This window comes from Lissotriton helveticus, chromosome 7, assembly GCF_964261635.1.
Source record: "Lissotriton helveticus chromosome 7, aLisHel1.1, whole genome shotgun sequence".
Classification (NCBI taxonomy): Eukaryota; Metazoa; Chordata; class Amphibia; order Caudata; family Salamandridae; genus Lissotriton; species Lissotriton helveticus.
Window position 1 is genome coordinate 421,121,192 of NC_136068.1, and position 25,449 is coordinate 421,146,640.

A 25,449-nucleotide genomic window follows, 5' to 3' on the forward strand; every position below is an offset into this window, starting at 1 on the left:
CATGACTCCTCGGAAATCGCTGTGATAAATATAAATAAGAACAGCCATTTATCCTACTATTGAGACGATCTGTTATGCCAATTAGTTCAGAGATCGTAATCCGTTATTTTTTACCTTCATGGGATTCCGAGGCTCCTATAGGGAAAATGCTTCCTTTTTTTTAATTTGTCTCTCGCTCAAAGTGCAAGGATGCTCATAATGTTATGTTATGTTATGTTAACATGTTTTTGTATAGCGCAAATCACCATTGGTCTCTAAGCGCTCGCAACAGAACAGGTACATAACCTACCGCCTCCCGAACCTCTGCACCCTCCAACCCCGATTAGGGCGTGGATGTTATCTTTTTAAACAGGTAGGTCTTCAAGTTCTTCCTAAAAGACAGTAGTTGCGAGTCTTCCTTCAGGCTAGCTGGTAACTCGTTCCAGATTTGCGGGAGAAGTACGGACAAAGCCCTGCCCCCTTTGGATTTTAGCTTAAATCTGGGTTGAGTCAAGTTGGAGGCTTTGCACGAACGCAAGGCTCTACCTGGGGTGTACTTCCTCAAGCGCTCTTTGATGTATTCCGGGGCTCTGCCAAAAATGGCTTTATGGGCCATACAAAGACATTTAAACTGCACTCTGAGTTTGACGGGCAGCCAATGCAGCTTTCGGAGTAAGGGGGTAGCATGCGAATTCCTCGGAAGGGAGTAAATCAGCCTGGCTGCGTCGTTCTGTACCACCTGCAGTTTCCTTAAAATCTTCTGCGGGAGGACAAGATACAAAGCATTGCCGTAGTCCAATCTCGAGATGACCATGGCGGACACTATGGATTGCAATGTGGGGGCCGATAAAATGGGTACTAACTTCCGGAGTTGCCTAAGCACCCCCGTACAAGACCCCACCACTGCCGACACTTGGGGAGCCATAGTAAGGTCTGCATCAATCTTCAACCCCAGGCTTTTGACCACCCTTCCAGGAACAACTCACCCCAGTGGTTTACTTGATTGGTGACGATCAACACCTCAGTTTTTTCGGCGTTCACTTTCAGGAGGTTGTTGGTCATCCAGTTTACAGTGAATCTGAGCAGATTCCTTACCGATTCCTGTGCTTCCCTAGTGTCCTCCAGCTGAACCAAAAGCTGGGTATCATCAGCATAGTTAAAGATTTGGCAGTTCCTATGCAGTCAGTCAAAATACTTTATTCGGTTCATAACAAAAACCACAAAAGTATACATGGGTCCAAATAAGGAAAAAACATTCAAATGCAATATGGCTAACTAACAATAACAGCACATCGACTAGGGAAAGAAATATAACACATACAATTCGATTTAAATAACAATAAGTTTAAAAACCTACACATTTCATCTCAGTTGAAAATTCAAAGATTGACACTATAAAAAGAATATTATCTAAGACTAACTAATTTCTTCCTCAGTCTCATTGCTATATTTAAAAAAGTAGCAACATTAAAAATTTCCCACGTATTGGTCAACAGTTGGAGATATAATAAGGCAGGTTTCACTTGTTCGAACCCTTTATCCTTCAAAAGGGGTACAATGAATTTTTTCCGTATATCCTTAAAAAACCCACAAAAGAACATGAAGTGAGCAGTGTCCATTATAGAGAAACCATCGCAAGTGCATATTTTCAAATCTGTGGCCTTAGTCCAACAGGGGCGCCCTGAAATAAGGAGATGAATTTTATTTAATCTAAACTTGGTTAATAAATATCTGTGGTTTGCATTATTAACAATCTTCAGATATAACTCTAGGTCATTGTCTGATGTTACAATTAACTGGTGGGCTCTCACAGTAGGCTTACTCAATTCAAAGCCCTCTCTATCCATCTCTCTGAGCCGTTTAAAGGCTGACTTGACCCAATTTATATCTCCTTTGACCAGTTTAGATGGTTCCTCAAATATTTCTGGCCGTCCCAGAAAGACTGCAACCTTTCTAACATTGCTTAGCCACGGAATGGACTGCCAATGTTCTAATTTAAGACAATCCGCCAGAATCTCGTGATTCACATCCACTTCTGGATTCAGCCAGACCATAATCCACTTTAGAAGGGGCGCGATGGCAATCCGATCTTCTAAATATCCCACCCCACATTCTTGGTGAATTATAAAACCTGGGGTCGATTGTGGTACAGATAGGATAGACTTAAAAAATTTGTCCTCAGCGACCTGTAACTGCTTAACGTTTTTAAAACCCCATAGATCTGCGCCATACATAGCTATGGACACACATTTTGCGTCATAGACCTTTAACACTGCTTGTAACGGCTTCACCCCCAGTTTGCGGGAAAAACCCAGAACAGCAGAGATGGACCGTACAAACGCATTTCTTTTCTCGGACAGTTGAGGAAGCCAGGTGGAACTTTCATCGAAAACAACCCCAAGGTATGGGAATTTGGTTACCCTAGTTAACCTATTCCCATTACAATGGAGTGACATAAGCTTCCTATGCCCGCCCTTTGTACCCACAGCCATGACGTGAGATTTAGTATAGTTAACGCTAAGATCCAAGGAGGACATAAACTCATAGAAAGCATTTAACAGACTTTGCAGACCTACTGGTGTACGCGCTATAAGAGCGGCATCATCCGCATATAATAACGCGGGAAGACAGAACTTACCCGCCTTTGGGATATCCTTACAGGCTGCACCCAAGACACTAGCTAGCTCATTAATATATAGTGTAAATAATAAAGGAGCTAAAATGCAGCCTTGTCTGACCCCATTAGTTATACCAATCTTCCCCGTGCAATTCCCCTTACGGTCATATCTTACCGTGGCTGTGAGGTCCCTATGAAGATCAGCTAAAAAATATACTATATTTTCATCAAGGCCCATCTTTAAAAGCTGATCCCATAGCTTGGACCTGTTTACCTAGTCAAAAGCCGAGGACAGGTCCATAATTGCTATGTACAAGCAGCCTTGCTTCACTAGTGTATACTTCCCAATCAATAATTGGAGGTTAAGGCACTGATCAATGGTACTGCGCCCCTTTCGGAACCCGTACTGTAAAGCTGACAGAGAGTTCGTGTCCTCGAGCCAATCAGATAATTTACACAGAACCACTCTGCCCAGGACCTTTACCGCAGAATCTATAAGGGAGATTGGGCGGTAATTACTCGGCTCTCCCCTATTTCCTTTTTTGAAGATGGGTACAATTACTGACTGTGACCAAGTCGTTGGGATGCCAGTTTTAGAAATTCTATTAAAAACATTGGATACAACTTTAGACCATATTGCAATGTTAGACTTAAAAAGATCGGCTGGTATGCCATCAGGAACGGGGGCCTTGTTGCTTGTCATTTTACAGATGGATTCTGTTACCTCAGCCTCGGTTACTACTAAAGTGTATTGACGAGTAACCCCTAAGGTTAAATCGTCAACCCCTACGTACACATGTTCGTAAACTGACTTAAAATGGGAGAACCACTTCTCCTCTTGTATGCCACAGTCTAAAACATTATTACTAGAATCTACAAAGTAGGGTTGTTTTATCACTGCCCAAAATTTAGCGCTGTTTTTTATAACATCAATAGAGGTCAGTTCTGCCCAAGCATCTTCCCTAATCTCCCGCCTCCTCTGTTCAACTGCTGCTTTGTAAGCTTTCCTTAAAAGCGCCACACATTTTCTGTCAACAGGCTTACATTTCAGGGCCTCCTTCAGTTTGCGGTTGGCTACTGAACAATTATGATTGAACCAGCCAACTGGCCCTGCTTCTTTAGCTTTCCCGGGATGCGTTAAGTCAGACAAAATCTGCTGGCAGACCTTTTGGAATGCCTCCACTACCTCGCTATCCCCTGCTCCCTTGTCCATACATGTATGCAACTCCACCCCCCTACTATTTAAGAGATTGCCTAGAAAATCCTCAGGAATGATTTTACACCATTTAATTCTCCGTGCCTGATCTGTGGCCCGAATATCTTGTTTATCAACCCTGTTCAGTTGCGTCCCGGATCTACTAAAAATACCTCCAACACGCAAAAAAACGGGATTATGGTCACTAAAATGAGACCGGGAAGGGAAATAATCTACCAAGTTGTTCCCTAATGTAAGGCTTGTAAAAATATAGTCAATAGTTGACCCACCACCATTTCCCTTAAAAGTTGGTATGTTCACCTCATCCCCCAAGGGTAACATTAAGCCGTTTTCAGCTAAAATATATTCCAATAAGGTCCCCTGCTCCGTATGCTCAAAATGCGAATCAACCTGTTCGATGGGAGCAAAGGGATCATTGGACGGGCATTTATCTGGGCATCTATGGATATTAATATCCCCCAATAGTATTATATAACATTCATTTTCAGACAACTCCCTATAGTCTACTAAAAAGGAGAGTAAAGCTGTTAAATTACTGGTGGGGGTAGCTCTATCGAATGAATTATAAAAGTTGACAATCAAAACATTATAAGCCCCTTTGTAGACAATTTTAACTACCAAACAATAGGGGGAGCCCGAATCAATCACCGTGTGTTTTCCTAAAATATTAGCTGCCACTAGAGTTACCAGCCCTCTCCTAGCTCTTCCTCTAATAGTAGGGACCGCGGGGAGAGAATAGGTGGTATATCCATCCATAGTAAATGTGTTATTTGTGTCCCACGTCTCCTGCAAGGCAATGATATCAGCCGTTCCCAAAAATTCCCTCCATATGGAGTCATCTACTTTGTTTCTTAACCCTGCGATGTTCCATGTTCCTATCTTGATATATCTATTATCTCTAGGGACATCCCTACCCACTGGGCTATTTTCTAAATCTTTACTATTCCAGAGCTCACAGGCGATATTAGGCAGTACCCTAATATCCATACCTGGGTTTGTGGGGGAAACGGGGTTGGTCTTGTTTCCTTTACCGGTTCCAAGTATTGTTCCCGCCTCTTGTCAATCAACCCAGCCCAAATCAGACAGGCAATCATACTGGTTTGACATTGGGATGTTATAAAGATTATCTGAGGGATGGGGGATTTGGGCATGGTTGTAAGCGTGGCCAACATTCATCCCACTGCCCCTAAACCTGTCTACGTGATAACTAATGTCACGGCTGTGTCTACCTCCTCATCTCTGGGCTGAGATCCACCTCTCCTCACCACCCCTATCCCAATTGTAGATGTTCCTTTCCCTAGGTGTCTCTTGGCTTATTTCTCCTCTATGGTAGTTCGAATCTTTAAGCCAACTCCATCTACAATCCTGCTGTTCGTTGGGCATGTAAAAATATGAAAGGGGCCTGGCCGTAACCGAAGTACCTTTATTATCATTACGAGGATTCCCCCGACAGATATAATCCGCCACACGAGGATCCTCAAAGGTCACTACAATACAGTCTCCCTGGATTCTTTTCTTATTATGTCCTACCCAAGGCGTTCTCTCCACCATTAGGATATTACCACGAAGGTTTGGTGGTAAAGGGTGATTGTTCGTTAACCAGTGGCATACCTTATTTTTGAGTGCCTGAAAAGTTTCTGTATTAGGGGGGGACCAGTTCTGTGACCCCCGTCAGGATAATCACGTAAGAAGAGGCATCTGGGGGTAGATGAATGTTTCTCCGTGTCAAGTTCTTTTGGGTTGGTGCAGGACCAATTTTTAGAGTGGGGATGGCAGGGTTGTTCGGGTCAACTTGGTCACTAGACTTGTTTGCTGTTGGGGTTTGGGTGCTACCTTTATTAATCGGTTGATTGGGGGGGTTTAATGTCAAATTCTTTGGCATCTTATTTTTTGCCCCAGCTGTGGGCTTAGCCGCGGGTCGAGATTTACTGGCTGGAGCAATGTTGTTAGTGACCCTGTTAGCAAAGCTACTATCATGAAACCTTATGTCCTTATGTATGTCATGGAGGACTTTTTCGATGCCATGAAGCCTGGCTTCTAGAGGAGCAAGTAAAGTTTTAATAATTTTAGTTATAGTGCAGCCTATGGGCTCCTCCTCCCCATTAGCCATCCCAGTTGCATCCTCCCTTAACGTATCAGCAATGATACCGTCCTCAAGGATGTCCGCCATGGAGTCATCCATGATTGTATCATCGATAATAGCAAGGGGTAGGCTGGCAGCCTCTAAGTGAGCTACTACCGCCCCAGTTTTCTCCCCAATAGGTTCAATACCCAAGACTCTCGACTCTACAGGTCCTCCCTTCTCATTTAGATCATTACTAGTTTTCCTTGGAGGGTCAACACGAGCTTTCTTAGCTCCAGTGATGTTAGCATTAGTTTGCTTTCATTTAGGGATTGCCCCCTCCCTCTTCCCCCTCCCTTGTTCATGTACAGACACTACCAGAAGATCAACCTGAGAATTAAGCTGGTTGTGCTCCAGGCTAGTCTCTGTTGGGTCGTGAATCTCAACCTGAGGATCGAGGGGTAGTGGCTCTGATGTACTCGGTTGACTACGGTCTTGCTCATGGATATCAGCGAGGACCTGTACTGGGTTGGGTATAAGTAATGAAGTATCAGGTGTGCGGGCGGAGCCAATAAGACCTAAAGACGATCTCTAGCTATTGCTAATTCCTGGGAAACCCTCCTTTCCATAAGTACAATGCCTTGATTAATTAAGGAGTTGGTACGCACAATGAAGTCATCTAAAGTTCCAGTCAATTGTTTTCTGCCTGCCGCAACCATACTTCTAGTTTCACGGCACTCCATGAACCTCAGCAGTGCAAAATTATCACAATAAAATAGACAAGCTCTTTCTACAGCGGGCAACCAAGAGCCTTGGCCCAGTCCAGTCTCTTCCGGCCTCTGACGGCCACAGACGGTCCCGCCCTTGTCCCGGGCTTCTCCCGAGACGCTCCCGCGCAGCGGCAGTAGGTTCTTCTATTATAGGTTTAGGCGCCGCAGAGGGGGCGGGGCAAACAGGGAGAGCAGGCCAGGTGTAATCAATTGGCCAGTCAGGGACTCCTGGGATATGGAGTCCCTGCAGATCTGCTCGCAGCCCTGTGTGAAGCCCCAACGCTCCCCAGCCGCCACACAGATGAGACGCCCCCCGGAGACTCCCTCGACGAAGCGGGACCCGCGCAGCGGGTCCGGCGAGGAGTTGGTCCGAGGCGCCGAGTTCAAGGGACAGCCAGCTCAGCACAAAGTCCAACAGGGTCCGCTCAGGTCAGGGTCAAAGCACTATCCCGTGAGTGCGAGGGAGCAAGCAGTTTTTAAGATCAGCCAGTGCGGAGGGGGCGGGGCAAACAGGGAGAGCAGGCCAGGTGTAATCAATTGGCCAGTCAGGGACTCCTGGGATATGGAGTCCCTGCAGATCTGCTCGCAGCCCTGTGTGAAGCCCCAACGCTCCCCAGCCGCCACACAGATGAGACGCCCCCCGGAGACTCCCTTGACGAAGCGGGACCCGCGCAGCGGGTCCAGCGAGGAGTTGGTTCGAGGCGCCGAGTTCAAGGGACAGCCAGCTCAGCTCAAAGTCCAACAGGGCCGCTCAGGTCAGGGTCAAAGCACTATTCCTATGCATTAACTCCCCAACAAGAGGTTGGAGATAGATGTTAAATAGCAGGGGGGATAGTGCGGACCCCTGGGGTACACCCCAGGCCACCGCACTTGCCTCCGATAGCTGCTCTCCCAACTGCACTCTCTGGGTCCGACCCTTATGAAAATATTCAAGCCACTTGAGTGCTTGCCCTGTTATTCCCAGCTTTGCGATACGGACCAGCAAAGATGGTATGGCTGACCGTATCAAACGCCGCTGACAAGTCCAATAGAATCAGGGCACAAGGTTGTTTATTGTCTGCCCTGACTCTCAGCTCGTCAGCAACTGTGGCCATCACCAGTTCTGTACTATGTTGTGGCTGAAAGCCCGTCTGCCTTGCGTGGAGTAGATCGTGTTCCTCCAGGTAACCGGCCAATGTGTTCAGAACATTCTTTTCCAGGATCTTCCCCAGAAATGGTAATTGGGAGATAGGTCTGTAGTTCTTTAAAGCCTTGGTGTCTGCTCCTGCTTTCTTCAGAAGTGGAGTGACCCTAGCTTCCTTCAGATTCGATGGAAGATAGCCCGCCTCTAATGATTCATTTAGTAGGCTCACCGCTGACTTTGAATGCCGGGCAAGGCCATTTGAAAGATTCTCGGAGGGTATGGATCCGTACTGTATCCTGACTTTATTTGGCCGGCGATCTCAGCCAAGCTCTCCTCGTCTAAGCATGGGATACTGCTCAGCATCCCTGTCAGCTCCTGGCGGGCCGAGCGAGATGGCAGGAGAGGGTCAGCTGTGGCCTCCCTGATGTCCCTAATAATGTCCTGCACTTTCTGGATAAATAACCTCTGGAATGTTTCGCAGTCTGGTTGGTCAGTTGCTGGATTTTTCCCCTCCAGCTGCGTTAGCTCCCTGAGGATCGCAAATGTCTCCCTTTGCTTGTTCACAGCACCTCTAATTCAGTCCTCATAGAAGGCTGCCTTCCTCGCCAGGATGTCCGCCTTGTATTTTGACAGAGTGCTTTATAGGCTTCCGACTCAGCTAAATTGTAACTGAGTCTCCACCTTCTCTCCGCCTTGCGAAGAGCTTGTTTCTTTTCCCTGAGCGAGGCGTCAAACCACGGTGCTCCCTTTCCTTTGGCTCTGGTCTTCTCCCACCGCTCAGGAGCCAGCTTGTCCAGAGCAGCGCGGATACAGGCCATAAGGGCTGTAATATCGGAGTCTAGGTTACTCTCATTCCTCTCAGGTAGTGATGTGGAAAGTAACATAGAGATTAGAGAGTCTGCTTCCACCATCTTCCATGGTCGGACCTTTCTACCCCGCGGAGTAGATGTTACTGGTGATAGGTCCACTGGGACCCAGCACTTGATCCACGAGTGGTCTGACCATATGCAAGGACTAACCTCGGTTATTTCTATCTGAGATATGGAGGACCAAATTAGATCCAGCGTATGGCCCTTCACATGCGTAGGCCCCATTACTAATTGCCTTAAGTTCAGTGAGGAGAGATTGCTAAAAAACTCCGCCTCTATAGGGTCTCTGGGTAGCTTATCCCAGTGATCGTTAAAGTCCCCTACCACCATGAGGGATTTGTATCTGGAGCCCAGGTCCGTTAAGAACTCCAAAAAGGCTTCATTGAAGTCTGGGAAGCTCTTTGGTGGACGATACACTACAACCAACATGATGCAGGAAGATTTTAGTGAGATTTTTATACCCTGAAGCTCCGCGCTATCACAATTTTCAGCGACGACCTGTGTCACCCTGAGATTTTTTTTAAAAAGGATGGCGACTCCCCCCCTACGCTCCTTGGGGCGATTATACCACAAAGCATCATATTCAAGTGGCAATGCCGCCAGTATATCGGGGGTAGATGAAGCCCCTAGCTAGGTCTCCGTGAGGGCAAGGATGTCAAAGTCGCCATCCATCAGGAGTGAGAATACTTCCAAATGGTGCTTTTGCAAGGAGCGTGTGTTCAACGTTGCTTTTTTTAGCCCCTCGGTCTTATGGGAATGTGGCAAGGTCTTAGGTCGTCTGGATTTGCCCTCTCCCTGCAACAGGGCTTCTTCCCGGAGCTTGGCTAATGTTGTCATATCTAGCCCTTCGTTACCAGTTCTTAGAGCCCGGAGGGTGTCCATGGAATAAATTTGGGACTGTCGAGGGGTACTGGCCCCTTGGCCCGTCCTGGCGCGGACGGGCGCAGACGGGCTTGCCTCTCACGCCAGCGGCACGCCCGCTGCGCGCTTGCATTCTGGTTCTTTAAATAGTGTATGGCAAGGAGCCCTCGAAGACACTAGAGCGCTACCCAAGAAGGCGTCTTGGGAGCGTCTCTAAGCCCCTGAGCCCCCACTCAAGATGGCGGTCGGGAATGAGGCGGCGCGAGTCTCACCCAAGTGGTGAGTAGTGTGGGTCAGTAATTTTAATGTGCACGCAATGCGGATATAAAGGGAGCAAAGAGCACAGAAATAAAAGGTTAAGCTAGCACTAATTCCCAAATTTCGACAACACAACAAATTTGATTTTAAAAAGGAGCGTAATACTCCAACACTGTTTAAAAGTACAGGCATGGAGTCAAAAGCGGCAGCGTGACACACCAATTCTTTGTATGTAGTTTCCATGTAGTCTGTTCCTTAACACTATGTAAAAAGAGAAATAAGAAAACAGAGAATCTTTTTTTGTTAGAGAGCATTTTTTATATCAGGTCATAATGAATCACCCACTAAATCCCGGTCAACACGGTTGTATGTAAGGCGAGCGTCACTGTGGGACTAATAATATGCGTATTGATACTGGATGACCAGATAATAAATGTGAAAATGTGCCAGTCCGTAGTCACCCTTTGCATAAGGAAGGGCTAGCACTCTCCACCCAACCCACGGTTAGTGAATCATCCATATTAAACACAACAAAATACCTCGTAATTTGATAAAGAAGGCATTAGTGAGGGGGATCGGGATGTTAAGAAATAAATAAAGAAATTGGGGAAAGATGACCATTTTAATGACGGCCAAGCGGGCTGCCAATGACAGCGGCAATTTTATCCATGTCTCAATTTGTGTAGTTAATTTACTCATGGTTGGACGATAATTCAGTCGAATGATCTGCTCCCTATTACAATGAATATGGATACCAAGGTATTTGATGGTATCTTCGTGCGACTGCACCAGGAGATCACTTTGAAATTGTTGTGTGGCCGATGTCAGCAGAAAGAGCTTGGATTTGCTCCAGTTGATCTGGACATCCGACAAAATGACCAAATCTCTAGATCTCTTGGAAAACGGGGTGCCAATTCACAGATGGATGTCTGAGAAAGATGTTTCTCCTGGAAATGTCGCACCAACGGGTCCATGGCAATGATGAATAGGAATGGGGAGAGTGGGCACCCCTATCTGGTGCCCCTTGCAGGTGCAAACGTGGATGTAAAAGAACCATTGACGCAAATACGAGCCACAGGCTAAACATATAAAAGCTTGATCAGGGCCGAGAATCAATGTGGCAGGCAAAACTTCTGCAATGTTGTGAAAAGGAAAGGCCACTTTAGAGAGTCAAAGGCCTTTTCTGCATGGAGCAGGGCCACTGCTGCCATGACCTCTGGTGATATTCTGTTCAAAACAGATAACAAAGTATACAAATTTATGGATGAGGAGCGATAAGGAATGAAGCCAGACTGTAGAGGGGAGATGATTGTTTCGAGCAGGAGGGTCTTAGCAAGAATCTTTTTGTCAAAGTTCAATATGAACAAGGGTCTATAGCAAATGGTCCTTCCTGGGTTTTAGTAGCAGAATTGTTACCGCCTCGTGAAGTGTAGGGGGTAACATACCCATATCAAGTGATTCAGCATAGAGCTCAAATAGGTGGGGAAGATTTTATAACGTTTTGTAAAGTAGACCAATAAAGCCATCAAAACCTGGGATCTTGGACCCATCCATTGAGTCTATTGCAGAGATGATTTCCTCTGCCGCTATTGGTTCCATCAAAAATTGTTGGTGTGGGGTGGGCAGCCAAACTATAGCCACCTCGGGGAGGTACTCCGCCAGGGCATCTCAACCCACTGCATATATAGAAGTGTATAACTGAGTATAAAAATGATGAAGTTCAGCCTGTAACTTACCCTTATCTGAGGTCCAGCCCTGGTCCTCAAGTGCAAGCTCTGGTATATAATCAGACTCTCTGTGGGAGGAGCAATCTCGCCAACGTACGGCCCAGACGCTCGCCCTCGCCATAGGAACGGACCCTAGCATATTTGCCTAAGAATTTCACTTTACAGTGAGCCAATTCATGTAATTCCTCTATCGCCTTAGCTCAAAGGCGGAGTTATTTGTCGTCGAGACCCCCAAAATCAGTTGCATCTATACGCTGAAGAGTGGCATCAACTCGCACTAGGAAACAACATATGTCGGCTAGTATACTGCTCTGTTTGGCTATAACCCCCAAGGATGTAGGCTTAATGACCTACCAGAGAGTGGCCTGTGTGGCTACTGAGCCTTTTTTGAGTTCGAAATAGTCGGTGACAGCGGTCCAAAGTTCTTTGCGGAAGGCAGAGTTGAGAAAGATGTGACAAGAAAACGTCATTTTTGGCCCAGCTGCCTGGAAGTGGAGCATTTAAAACCATGCACACTGGGGCATGATCTGATAGTGTGTGGGGAAGGCACTTCACCTCGCCAAGCCGAGGGAGGAGGGAAAGGGAGAAAAATTAGTAATCTGATCATGATCAAGTGCCATGGGGTACAGAGTAGAAAGTATGGCCTGGAAGCTGGGCATGTTAGTGATGCCATGCATCTCTAAAAGAATATGCATCGCAAATGTCACGCAGTATGTATGTTGCACAAGGTTTGCTGCTTAAAGTCCCCCCAATTATGATGTGGTCTGTATTCACTTTCTCCAAGAGTGTCAATAGACCATGAAGAAGTCAAGAGAGTCAATGTTGGGGACATATATATTTAAGAGCTGTACGGTTTGTCTCGCCAGCCAGCCGGTAACTGCCACGTATCTACCCTCAGTGTCTATGTTGCTGTCTATAAAGGAATAGGGCACAGAGCGAGGGATCACGATACATACTCTGCGGGAATGCTAACTGTAGTTAGAGTAATACCTTTGTGGACCCCAAGTCGAGGTGTAGGTCATGGTCGAGACTAGAGACAGGTGCTTCTCCTGCAAAAACACAATTTGTATCCCATGTTTTACCAGGCACTTCAACACCTGTTTGCCCTTGCGAGGAATTGTCAATGCTTCTAATATTCCAAGTCATGAAAATGTTCTCTGGTCCATCTGTCACAGGATTACGGGCCAGGGACATTGTTTACCATCGTCTTGTCAGACCAGCTAAACGTAGCATCACAGTCATCCTCACAACATGGGGCCTCATTTATAAAAAGTGACGCATCGCTGCGTGAAAGCAGCGATGCGTCACTTCTCAGTGCACACTCCTTGCAACATACCTGATGCATCATATTTACTGTGTGATGCATCATGTCGCAAGGAATTACAGATACGCAAGTATTTCTGACGTATCTGTAAGCGCAAAAGTGACGCATTGCTGCAGTGTCTCACAAAAGTGACGCAACTCCAGCAATGGGTCCATTCACATGGGGCAAGCCCCATGTGAAAGGGCCTGCGTCACTCTTACGCCTTCAGTGAGGCAAGCGCAAGATTTTGACGCGACGGCGTCCTAGAAGTGACGCAGTGAAATCTCATAGATTTCACTGCGTCACTTCTACTAGGCTTTTTGCGGGGGGAACGCAGGTATAATGTAGCGCAGGGGTTCACAAAGTGACGCATCTTCTTAGATGCGTCACTTTGTGAATAGTGCGCAACAGGAGGGATGTTTTACGCCGCCGATGCGTCACAAAAAGTGACGCATCAGAAACGCAAAACTGACGCAAGGCCTCATAAATGAGGCCCAGGGTGCGTAAAGATAAACGCAAAAAACAACCCAATCCCAACTGCCTCCTCTCACCCAGCCCAGTCACACCTGTGCCTAGCGATAACCCACGTGAAAACTAAAACAAAACAATACCCAATACAAACAATTAAACATGGTGGTGTACACCAGGATCGACAACACCTCGACAGTGAATTCTAGTTGAAGACTCATTCTAACAGCTAACAATCGGGATAAAGGATGTTTGTAACTGATAGTGGGGGAAAACATATGAGGAATCAGCAATATTGGACTTATGTAGCGTCTAGTCCATGGGCACCCACCCCCTAAGCACAGCAACACCAAACCCCCCGAAGAGTCCAGCACAGTTAATGAACTGCCATGATGAGTAGCCAGGGCCCATAGGCACCGTCAGTCATTTTTGGAGTCCGCGGGAGGGGCATGGTGCTCAAGATGATTGTAGTGACCTAGTGCAATCCATGGCAGTCTCTTGCGATCTCTAAAATTTGACATTTGGCTGACAAAAGACTGCGGCTGAGCCACTGAGGGGGAGCCCGGGCCCAGTGACTGCTGAGCCTGCTCCACCAGAAACAGTGATGAGAATGCTTCATGTCCTAACAAGGCGACTAGGAGTTGCTCAACAAATAGGTCCATTCTGCTAATAGCTGTGGATTCTGCAACACCAACTATACAGAGATTGTTGCGGCGTGATCTGGCTTCCAAGTCCTGATTTTTCACAGGTACCATCTTGACTTGGTGCTCTAGCTTCTCCAGGTGATTTGACATGGTAGAGGCTCCATCCTCCAGCATAGAAACCGGCTCCCAAGCCCCCTCCAGCTGAGTCTGGTGGCGGTCCAGGCATTCATTCATCCTATTAAGGTCTGCCTGACAGGGCATAAAAGCATACATCCATGGCGCCCTGAAGCCTACGCAACTCTCTGACATCAAGGCCTCCACAGTGGCAGACTGTGTCAACTCTGAGGGACTCCCAGCTGTCTTGGTCATCCTGGCTGGTCTGGCTGTCTCATCGTGCTCTCCAGTGCATTCAAAAGGTAGCTCGCCCTGGTTGGGTATGCGTGATCCATGCTGGGAGAGCAGTAAATGGACGCATGGGGACTAGGGCTACAAGGATCTCCAGATGGAATATGTATCTTCACATCGCATGCGCATACATCGAATGCCATTACAACACAGTCATTACAACGACTGCATTGTAATAACGCGGACCAGTACATCGCAAGTCATTACAATGACTTGCTGTAGGGGCGCGCTGCAAACACCAGTTTGCCCAACAGCAGGGAAGGTGTTGGATTGTAAATCCAACACCAGTGCGTCCCCTACAGCAAGTAGTTGAAATGACTTGTGATGTAATGGTATGCAGGGTAACAACACGGTCGTTGTAACAACTGCATTGTAAAGGTACCACGTTGTGGAGACAGTATTGTAGACGCTCTTTCCTTCCAGATGTAGGCAATCTCACAGCAGGCCCTATGATGGTGGGCAGAGAGGACCAAGAGCGTGCACCACAGACCAGGCACTCCCCATGCGTGGGCAACGTCTCACGCAGGAATACGCCCAGTCCGGTTCCTGGAGGGTATTGACAAGGTTCAGGTCTTTGGCAGTAAGGTATTTCCACGTGGCACTGGGGTGTTGGTGGATTTATCACAGTCAAGTAGGCTTGCATCCCTAAGCACTCAGCAGGTGGTCAGCATTGAGCAGGAGGTGAGGAGGAGACAGGCACTCACTCCCAGGTAATGCAAGGGGCCGGCGCCCAGCTTGGGACTCTGACCAATACTGCCACCTGCTCACCCCTCCCTCAATGCCTGCTGCCGCTCCCAGTACAGGCAATGGTCATGATGCAGGCCACAGATAGAGCAAGAAGAGTGTCCCCTACAGCGGCCCCCGGTGACAGGAGGCAGCCAACAGCCTGATGGAGCAGTCCGCAGCCCGCCTCACTCCGTGGTCCAATTTGGCCGCCAATAGGATGGTGCGGTGCAGCCTAAGCAGTGCTGCCTCACTCTGCTTCAGCCACTGCCCTGCAGCGGTCTGCTCCAATAACCCAAGGTGGGGCCCACAAGCAGGTGGGGCCATGTAGGTCAGAGCGCAGTGATGAGATCCGGCAGGGCTCGGTAGCCCCAGCCTCAGGCTCACGCGCAACCCCTGCCGCCACAGGGCTTCCAAGGCACACCAGGCCCAAAGTCCAGCCCCAGCAGAATCTTCCTCGTCCTCAACCTCAACCAGTGGGGTCCCTGCCGGGCTGCGGGCGAGCAGGGCACCCCCTTGGCCATTGGAAATGGGCCTGATTTGTGATTATCTCGGCATGCTGGGAACTATCTGGCAAAGTTTCAGTGCTGTGCGGCCATCTTGGTCATTGACCTGGCCACGCCCCATATGCAAATCAGCCTTGACCCTGCTACTCATGAGAACAGTCTATCCTGAACTGCCAATCCAGGTCCTCCCTGGACCAGAAGCAAGATTCCTGAGACTACAGATTATAAGGCAAACTGAAACAACATGTAATACAAATGCAACTTAAAATGGAATTGTAAAAGGCAGAGGAAATTAAAGCATTAACATAATAGATAAATAAACACTTTGTACTTCAATAATAATACATTTTTGAAAATACAGCATTAACAGATGTGAATACATTCAGCAGAACTTGTCAAGAGATAAACAATGAAGTATTAGATGGGAGTGCACTTTTACTAATTGCTACTGCAGGAAGAAGAAGGAGGGACAAGAGGATGGAGGGCTTTTTTATAAGGAACACTAATCAATCAGTAATCGTAAACTTGTGACTGCAACATTGTGGTCCAGCACTTCGGCTTGCTGTTTAGTTCTGTTTTTTAGTTTTAACAATTAACAGTTTTAAAAAACTGGCTCCTATTGAATTAATTGGCAAGTAGAGACAGCATAATATGATTCCCCAATCTTGCTATCAAATAAGTATTGCACAAATATTTCTAATTAGTGTGACCTTTTCTATATGGCACTGAGAATTTTTTGCCATTTCAAGTCACAAACTTCAGAAGTATCTACTAGGGCCATTCTGCCTCATTGGAATTCCCTTAAACATTAACATGATATAGTGAGAAACTGTTGGAATGGTAACACTGATGTTTGATAAGCATCTATTTTCAACACATTAGGAGAAAGGAAGGCAAAGCGAGGAGGAATGGGTACACATCATCAACCAATATTACACTAAAACATCATCATCACTTATAACTTTAGTTAATACTAAACATAGGCATTACGACTGCAGTGGTGGTGGTCACATCACAATGCTTACTACATGACCACAGACCGCCTGTTGGGGGGTCCTGTCTGCGATAGGGTGGCGGGTGGCAAAAATTGGCCCGCAATCATAATCAGGCCAATTGTTTAAAAAAAAATGCTTACTTAAATGTAATTAAAAAGTATTTTTTTTTTTTAATACATTAGTTATAATAAGTATTGTAGGTGCTAGTAATGTTAGTAGAGTTGTTCATAATTTTGTAAAGATTAGTATGCATATTTACATATAATGTAACAAGATTATTGATTTTTTTAGGCAATATCGTTTGAAATAATGTGGTTTTATTTAATATTGTTTACTCAAATATAGTTAAAAATATTATTTTTTTGTTACATATGCGTCACTCAAAATACTAACAAATATAATAATTTAAGGACCAAATTCTAATCCAAGAGATCGGTTTATCATCTCCCCCACCTGATGACTGAGAAGGGCTGAGTATACATAACACAGACATATGTAAAAAAAAAATGACACATCCCTGGGCCAGTCCTATGTTGCCCCGCATATTTAATGAATGTTCTAAAAGGGGGCTGTTGGATTTGGCCCTTCTGGCAGGTTCACCCCTAAACTTTTTGCTTTTAATGGTGACCCAGTAGTAGTGATTTTTGGTTTCTGCGCACTTTCACTGTGTCCCAGTGAAAAGTGCGTGCGCACTCTGAGTACATGTGGTGAGATAGGCCTACCCTCCCATAGGAATGCATGGGGAATGTATGTGTCCCTGGTAGTTCCTGATGCGTGGGGTGTACAGGCTCGAGTCTGGTATGTGCGGACTCGTGTGATTGAATGCTGCGAAATGATGTATGCGGCGTGTATGTGTCTAGTGTGGAAGTGCCACTTCTAGACACAGCTGTGCGTTTGCTGTAAAGGTGCTGACGTGTGATTGGCTGGGGCTGGCTGATGAGCCTGGCTCCAGGAGTCTGGATGGGTCTGCCCGGTGGTGAGTGTGGAGATTAGCAGGCTGATGGCTGGGGAGGAGTGCACCTGGGTCCTGAATAGGGCTGGGCTTTCCCCACACAATGCTGGCTCCGCCCCCTGTGGTGCATCTAATGACCCTAGCCTCCCTAGTGAATAGAAAGGGTGGTTGAACACATCAAGGGTGCTCCAAAACCAGCTGTGACTGGTTTCTCCACCACCCTGCACCTCAGACAAAGGAATTTACAGTATAAGAAGGGGCTGTGTCCCCTTACAATTTGTTCTCTTCCAGGATCCTATCTGAGGGGGGCTGCTGCCGTTGCTGGGCACCAAGAGAACCGCCACTTGGATTGCCTCCCTGCCTGGAGGCCCAGTGAGCTGGCTCTGGGCCCAGCCTTGCCCCCCTGCCTACCTTCCTGAACTTTGCAAGGACTTGTTGCTGCAACTTTAAGCCTACAGCGCGGGGAGAGCGCTGTAATTACCCCCCTAGCACTGGAAGCGCTTTATTTTCACATATAGCGCTAGGAGCGCTTTATTTTTGTTCTAGAGCCTGGGAGCGCGTTGACTGCCCTCTGGCGCCTGGGGGCGCCTTAATTGCTTTGGCCGGTGCCCACCCGGCATTGATTTGCCCCGTTTATTAGTCAACTTGAGGGAGCCTACCCCTCGGTTGAGTCAGTCCCCGCCTGCCGTACCTGAGAAGGGCTGCCGCGCTGCCCGCAACGACCCGGAAGTGGTTGGCCGGCCGGCCAATTGCTGCGCGGCCTGGCCGGAAGTCCGGCCCCCGCAGCCTCGGGGAGAGGAGGAGAAGTGCGGCCAGAGATAGCGCGGGGCTCCCGTGAGGTTGGGAGAGCCCGGCACCGGAGGGAGACACCGCTGAGACCGCAGCACTGACGAGGAGCCCCTGTGAAGGGGGGCTCTACCACGCCGCACAGGAGCGGGAAGAGTCCGGCCGCAGCCCAGCAGCCAGGAGAGGAGACGCCGCAGGAGAGGAGATGCCACCTTCCACCCAGCCGGTGAGTGCAGGCGTCCCCGCGGGTCGTTCCTCTGTGCTCCCCCGTGCTTCTGAGTCCCCGAGGGGGCTCCTGGGGGCATTTGCGATTTTTAGAGTCCCCAGTGGGGGACTCCATCCCCGAGGGCATTCCTTCTTTGAGCCTAGGAGGCTCCCACGTCCGGGGGCATTACTTGTTCTTGAGTCCAAGAAGGACTCCAACGACGGGCCATATTTGTAATTAGGAGCCCCGAGGCTCCAGGGCCCCATTGTTGTTTCTGTGGAGCCCCGAGAGGCTCAGTGGTAGCCGCACCTTTGTGGATTAGAGCTCAGAGAGGCTCTTTTGGGCCATATTCATTTCTTGAGCCCAGCGAGGCTCCAAGGGGGCCAGTCCTTTGTTTAGGGTCTAGAGGGGCTCAAGGGACAGTCAGTGGTGCAAAGCCTGCGAGGCTCCAACGTGTTGGCCACCATCATTGCTCTACAGCTGCCCAGCACTTAGTGGGAGGCTGCTACGTTTAGGCCCCTGACTTTGGGACACAGGGCATCCTAGCCCCCACAAGGCCAGTTGGCCTATGGACAGTCACAGGTGGTGACTAATGTGATTTATGCGTCATGTGCCTTGTTCCTACACCTCTGAATGTGTTGTTGATCCATCATGTGTTTTCCTTCCCTACACCTCTGAATGTTTATGCATCATGTGTAATGTTCCTATGCCTATACCCCTAAAGGTATGGTGATACTTAGGTGGTTGTTTTTCTCCTAGTACAGGTGTTGCTAGTGAGGTCCTAGTTCCCTGCGTGACATTTTCTAAGGTGGTTAGGGTTGCGTAGGTGGTACTTACCTGGTTACCAGTAGTTACTGGTTGTGTGCTACAGTGATTTTACATTCTATGTTCTATGTTCTAAGTGATATTCTAAGTGCTAGTTCTAAAAGTGCTGATTCCTGACAGTGGCCCAGGTGGCCCTGTCTTTTACATATCCCCTGTAAATTCTGCCCGTGCCTGTTGGCACATTGTAAAGTGTGTGTCTTTATCTAATGTGTTTTGGTATAATACAAAGGCTACTTTTATACATAACCTTGTGTGGAGTTTCCTTTGTGGTGGGCCTTAGGTGTTGTTGCTGGGGGTGCGTGCGCAAACACTTAACTCACATTGCCTCCGAGTTTAGCCTTACTGCTCGTGCTACGTTACCAAGGGGGTGAGCAGGGGTTATCTTGGCGTGTAACTTCCTTGCTCTGACGTGGAAGTGGTGGTCTCTGACTGACTTTGGTGCAAGCCCTGGCCAGCCAGGGATCACATTTCTAACATTGGCTGGCAGCGGTGGGATGAGAATTTGTGTTTGCGCTGTACCACAGTAGCAGCTGGCTCCTCCACAAAACTCTGCATTTTAGATAAATCACATTTTGGGGATTATTATTTTTTTGAAGTTCCATATTTCCTCTCCTGCAGGTATCATTGTGTAATTGTGTCCAGTATATTTGTTCCCCGCCCTGCGCCTAGAGTCGGGTTCCTGTGTCACGTGTGGTCAGGTTGAGGAATCAGGGGTGGTAGAAACTGCCTTACCAGTCCGAGGGGGGGGGTGTGTGTGGATGAATGGTGTTTTGCACTGGACAAGTGAGTGTGAGTTCTCTGGGATAGGGAACTTGCTGAATACCTTTGTGAATTGTGTACTCCTGTGTTAAGCTCAGGCCCCTAGGTTCCCTGTGTAAACTTTTCTCTAGAACGTCTGCCAAAATGGAGTCTGCTTTTGATTTCAATGATCTGGATACCTACAGTACGTGGGAGCTGGTAAGGTTCTGTGAAGAGAGAGACCTAGGGAGGGGTGAGTCAAACTATTACTACCTTAGGGACCGCCTGGTCAGATGGCAAAAGGATCAATGGGATCTTGAGCGCAGTGAGGATAGGGCCTGGGCCTCATACCAGGACGGTGGTGGGTCTGTGGGGAGCCCTGCAGATTCAGAAGAGGACGGAGAAGATGACAGTACCTGGACGCCAGTAGAGAGCGAAGACCCCATAGGTAGGGGGTCCCTTGCTGGGTCCAGCGTAGGAGGCAGCGCCTCATCCTTTTCCCTGTCCCCAGAGGTGCTGCAAGATAGAAGAAGAGAAAGGGAGCACCAGCTGGCTTTAGAAAAGCTCAGGTTAGAGCATGCCCAGGCTATGGCGCAGCTGGGTGTTAGGAAGCAACAGCTAGAGACTGAGAGGGTCTTAGCACAGGAGAGGATGGAGGAGGCTGAGAGGGCCTCCTCCAGAGGCAAAGTAGCTCTGGAGGGTAGACTATCCCCTGCGCGCAGTTTTAATTTTCTGGACTCCCCAGGGCGGGTTGAGTCCAGTGGTGGCAGCTATCTAGACTTCAGTGCAGGAAGTCCCCGTCCCAGTCCCCAACGTATGGTACCTTGTTCCCAAGAGGAGGAGAACAGGTTGAAGTTCAGGAACCTTAGGAAACCACCCCACCAGGAGTGGAAGTATTTTGTGGATGACTGTTCTGATGCAATGTGGGATTGGCTGGCGGCTATCTCGGACGAGGAGAGGGACGGAGTAGTGAATATGTTTCTCAAAGAGCAGTTGCTCAGTGTTTGTTGTCCAGAGTCGCGCCAGCACCTGTTGAAGTCTGACTACTTTAGTCCTTGGGCGCTTGCAGGGGAAGCAGAGCGCTGGGAAAGTGCTAGAGGTTCTCTAGAGTCATTAGGGAGTGACTCCAAAAGTAGTGGTTCAGGTATCCTCCAGCCCAGCGTGGTGGAGGAGGCTCAGTGTAGCCCAGCTAGGTCCCAGGATAGCGAGGAGGGTGTAGGGGCTCACTGCCTGGCTCAGTAGAGCAGGAGTGCGTGGGAGACCGAGGGTCCCCAGACGCACGAAGCCCTGCCTCAGGACTTGGATGGTTTCTTGAGGGAACTCCAGGTTTGGGACCTAGGCTGTCCTGTTAGTCCATTTGAGGAGCATCTCCTAGTGAGTAGAGGACCTGGAGCACCTGTAAACAGAGCTCCTGTGGTTCTAGAGTCTGGCAGTGCCGCTCCGGTAGGGAGGGTACAAGAGTCCAGCGTGAGGAGTGATTGGGGGATGAGTTCCCCAGTGGAAGAACCAGTGGGTCAGGGACTACCCAGTTGGGCTAGGATCCTGTGTAGTGACCATGGTGACACCACTTCTGTGCTGGGGGATCTTCGTGCACTGTCAGGTGGACAGGGGACGGTAGATATGCGCCAGACAGACAGTCACACAACATATGTGTCATTTGTTAGCATCAGGGGGATGGTGTGTGAATCCCAAGAAGTCCTGGAGTGCCAGGCAATTATTCCACCAAAGGTTCTAGACCAGAGGTTGGAAGTCCAGGTTCAAGATCAGCCTGACCTGAAGGGTTGGACGACTGTAACCAGTGTCCTGACTGGTTCTTCTTCCAGAGGTACCAACCCAGTTGGTAGGGAGCAGGACTCTGGAAGGGGGTGCAGAGGATGGGAGAGTCCACCTCTGACCCCGGTGCATCCTAAGGGGTTAAACCCTGGGTTGGAATGGTGTTCTAGGTGTACCCCTCGCCGGAGAAGGAGGAACCCTAGGAGAAGAGGTAGGGGGAGGAGAGCCTTCCCTGAGACTCCTGGTCCGCCTGAGGTTGTAGACCCTAGGCTGGAGAAACAGTGGCAGTCTAGTCCTGTCCTGCAGACAGGAAGAGTGGAAAATGGCTACTATGTGCCAGGGGTTCCTACCCTCCACTCTGCGAATAGGCAAGGACCAGTGGCACCTGGGTGGCCTAGGGCCTGGTCCTGGCCGCGAACAGCTCAGGAGTACCAGTGGGGTAGCCCAGTTGGTCCAGACAGTGGTGTTAGAAGGAATCCCATGGGTTCACCGTGGCATATAACCGGAGGGTGTCCCTGCAGTTGCGGGCCCGCGTCCGTGTTCTATCGCCCCAAGCAGGGAAGTCCATCACGGTGGTGATTGGTCTCCCCTGCGTTTTGGCTGGAAGGGGGTTGTGTTGGACTTGGCCCTTCTGGCAGGTACACCCCTAAACTTTTTGCTTTTAATGGTGACCCAGTAGTAGTGATTTTTGGTTTCTGCGCACTTTCACTGTGTCCCAGTGGAAAGTGCGTGCACACTCTGAGTGCATGTGGTGAGATCGGCCTGCCCTCCCATAGGAATGCATGGGGAATGTATGTGTCCCTGGTAGTTCCTGATGCGTGGGGTGTACAGGCTCGAGTCTGGTATGTGCGGACTCGTGTGATTGAATGCTGCGAAATGATGTATGCGGCGTGTATGTGTCTAGTGTGGAAGTGCCACTTCTAGACATAGCTGTGCGTGTGCTGTAAAGGTGCTGGCGTGTGATTGGCTGGGGCTGGCTGGTGAGCCTGGCTCCAGGAGTCTGGATGGGTCTGCCCGGTGGTGAGTGTGGAGATTAGCAGGCTGATGGCTGGGGAGGAGTGCAACTGGGTCCTGAATAGGGCTGGGCTTTCCCCACACAATGCTGGCTCTACCCCCTGTGGTGCGTCTAATGACCCTAGCCTCCCTAGTGAATAGAAAGGGTGGTTGAGCACATCAAGGGTGCTCCAAAACCAGCTGCGACTGGTTTCTCCCCCACAATGCACCTCAGACAAAGGAATTTACAGTATAAGAAGGGGCTGAGTCCCCTTACAATTTGTTCTCTTCCAGGATCCTATCTGAGGGGGGCTGCTGCCGTTGCTGGGTGCCAGGAGGACCGCCACTTGGATTGCCTCCCTGCCTGGAGGCCCAGTGAGCTGGCTCTGGGCCCGGCCTTGCCCCCCTGCCTACCTTCCTGAACTTTGCAAGGACTTGTTGCTGCAACTTTAAGCCTACAGCGCGGGGAGAGCGCTGTAATTACCCCCCTGGCGCTGGAAGCGCTTTGTTTTCACATATAGCGCTAGGAGCGCTTCATTTTTGTTCTAGCGCCTGGGAGCGCGTTGACTGCCCTCTGGCGCCTGGGGGCGCCTTAATTGCTTTGGCCGGTGCCCACCCGGCATTGATTTGCCCCGTTTATTAGTCAACTCGAGGGAGCCTACCACTCGGTTGAGTCAGTCCCCGCCTGCCGTACCTGAGAAGGGCCGCCGCGCTGCCAGCGATGACCCAGAAGTGGTTGGCCGGCCGGCCAATTGCTGCGCGGCCTGGCCGGAAGTCCGGCCCCCGCAGCCTCGGGGAGAGGAGGAGAAGTGCGGCCAGAGATAGCGCGGGGCTCCCGTGAGGTTGGGAGAGCCCCGCACCGGAGGGAGACACCGCCGAGACCGCAGCGCTGATGAGGAGCCCCTGTGAAGGGGGGCTCCACCACGCCGCCCAGGAGCGGGAAGAGTCCGGCCACAGCCCAGCAGCCAGGAGAGGAGACGCCGCCGGAGAGGAGACGCTACCTCCCACCCAGCAGGTGAGTGTAGGCGTCCCCGCGGGTCGTTCCTCTGTGCTCCCCCTGTGCTTCTGAGTTCCCAAGGGGGCTCCTGGGGGCATTTGGCGATTTTTAGAGTCCCCAGTGGTAGACTCCATGCCCGAGGGCATTTCTTCTTTGAGCCTAGGAGGCTCCTACGTCCGGGGGCATTACTTGTTCTTGAGTCCAAGAAGGACTCCAACGACGGGCCATATTTGTAATTAGGAGCCCCGAGGCTCCAGGGCCCCCGTGTTGGCCCCCATCATTGCTTTACAGCTGCCCAGCACTTAGTGGGCGGCTGCTACGTTTAGGCCCCTGACTTTGGGACACAGGGCGTCCTAGCCCCCACAAGGCCAGTTGGCCTATGGACAGTCACAGGTGGTGACTAATGTGATTAATGCGTCATGTGCCTTGTTCCTACACCTCCGAATGTGCTGTTGATGCATCATGTGTTTTCCTTCCCTACACCTCTGAATGTTTATGCATCATGTGTAATGTTCCTATGCCTATACCCCTAAAGGTATGGTGATACTTAGGTGGTTGTTTTTCTCCTAGTACAGGTGTTGCTAGTGAGGTCCTAGTTCCCTGCGTGACATTTTCCTAAGGTGGTTAGGGTTGCGTAGGTGGTACTTACCTGGTTACCAGTAGTTACTGGTTGTGTGCTACAGTGATTTTACATTCTATGTTCTATGTTCTAAGTGATATTCTAAGTGCTAGTTCTAAAAGTGCTGATTCCTGACAGTGGCCCAGGTGGCCCTGTCTTGTACATATCCCCTGTAAATTCTGCCCGTGCCTGTTGGCACATTGTAAAGTGTGTGTCTTTATCTAATGTGTTTTGGTATAATACAAAGGCTATTTTTATACATAACCTTGTGTGGAGTTTCCTTTGCGTTGGGCCTTGGTGTTGTTGCTGGGGGTGCGTGCGCAAACACTTAACTCACATTGCCTCCGAGTTTAGCCTTACTGCTCGTGCTACATTACCAAGGGGTTGAGCAGGGGTTATCTTGGCGTGTAACTTCCTTGCCCTATCGTGGAAGTGGTGGTCTCTGACTGACTTTGGCGCAAGCCCTGGCCAGCCAGGGATCCCATTTCTAACAGGATCCAAACCTTAAATGTACGTATTTTGTCAGATTTCAACGCTAACAGTTCTTCAATAGCATAATTATGCAAAATCTTGGACCACCACATGTTCAGAAGGGGTGGGTTTAGTTGTTTCCAGGCCTGAGCTATTGTCAGTAGAGCAGCAAGTAGACATGTGAGAGGAGTTTGCCTCTGTGGGTGCTTAGTGGGTATTCTACATCTTCAACCGTCTCTCCCAGGAGCAATTTTCAGGTGGTTTCTGGGTAACTCAATAGCTGTTATTAATCTGATCTGAGCTATCACCTTCTTTCAGAATTTCTGGACCCGATCACAGGACCACTTCATGTGGGCCATTATACCCCTATCACCAGAGCCCCTCCAGCAGAGGTCACCTGTGTCAAATGAGGCTTGGACAAGAAAAAATATTGAGTGTTTAAAATTGTGATGCTATATATCGTGTCATGGATATCTTTAATACAAAAATGTTGTTTCACAGAATATTGTAGTCAAGATTATCGATTTTTTGTATAATATTTTAAAATAATTTTAGGGACGATTA

At 49.0% G+C, this 25,449-nt stretch overlaps 1 protein-coding gene across 6 annotated transcripts in view; it reads right to left on the reverse strand.

Moving 5' to 3' along the window:
- LOC144766801 (uncharacterized) overlaps positions 1-25,449 on the reverse strand; it is a 1,464,990-nt gene that overhangs the window by 551,010 nt on the left and 888,531 nt on the right. The gene's annotated exons all lie outside the window — the stretch shown is intronic.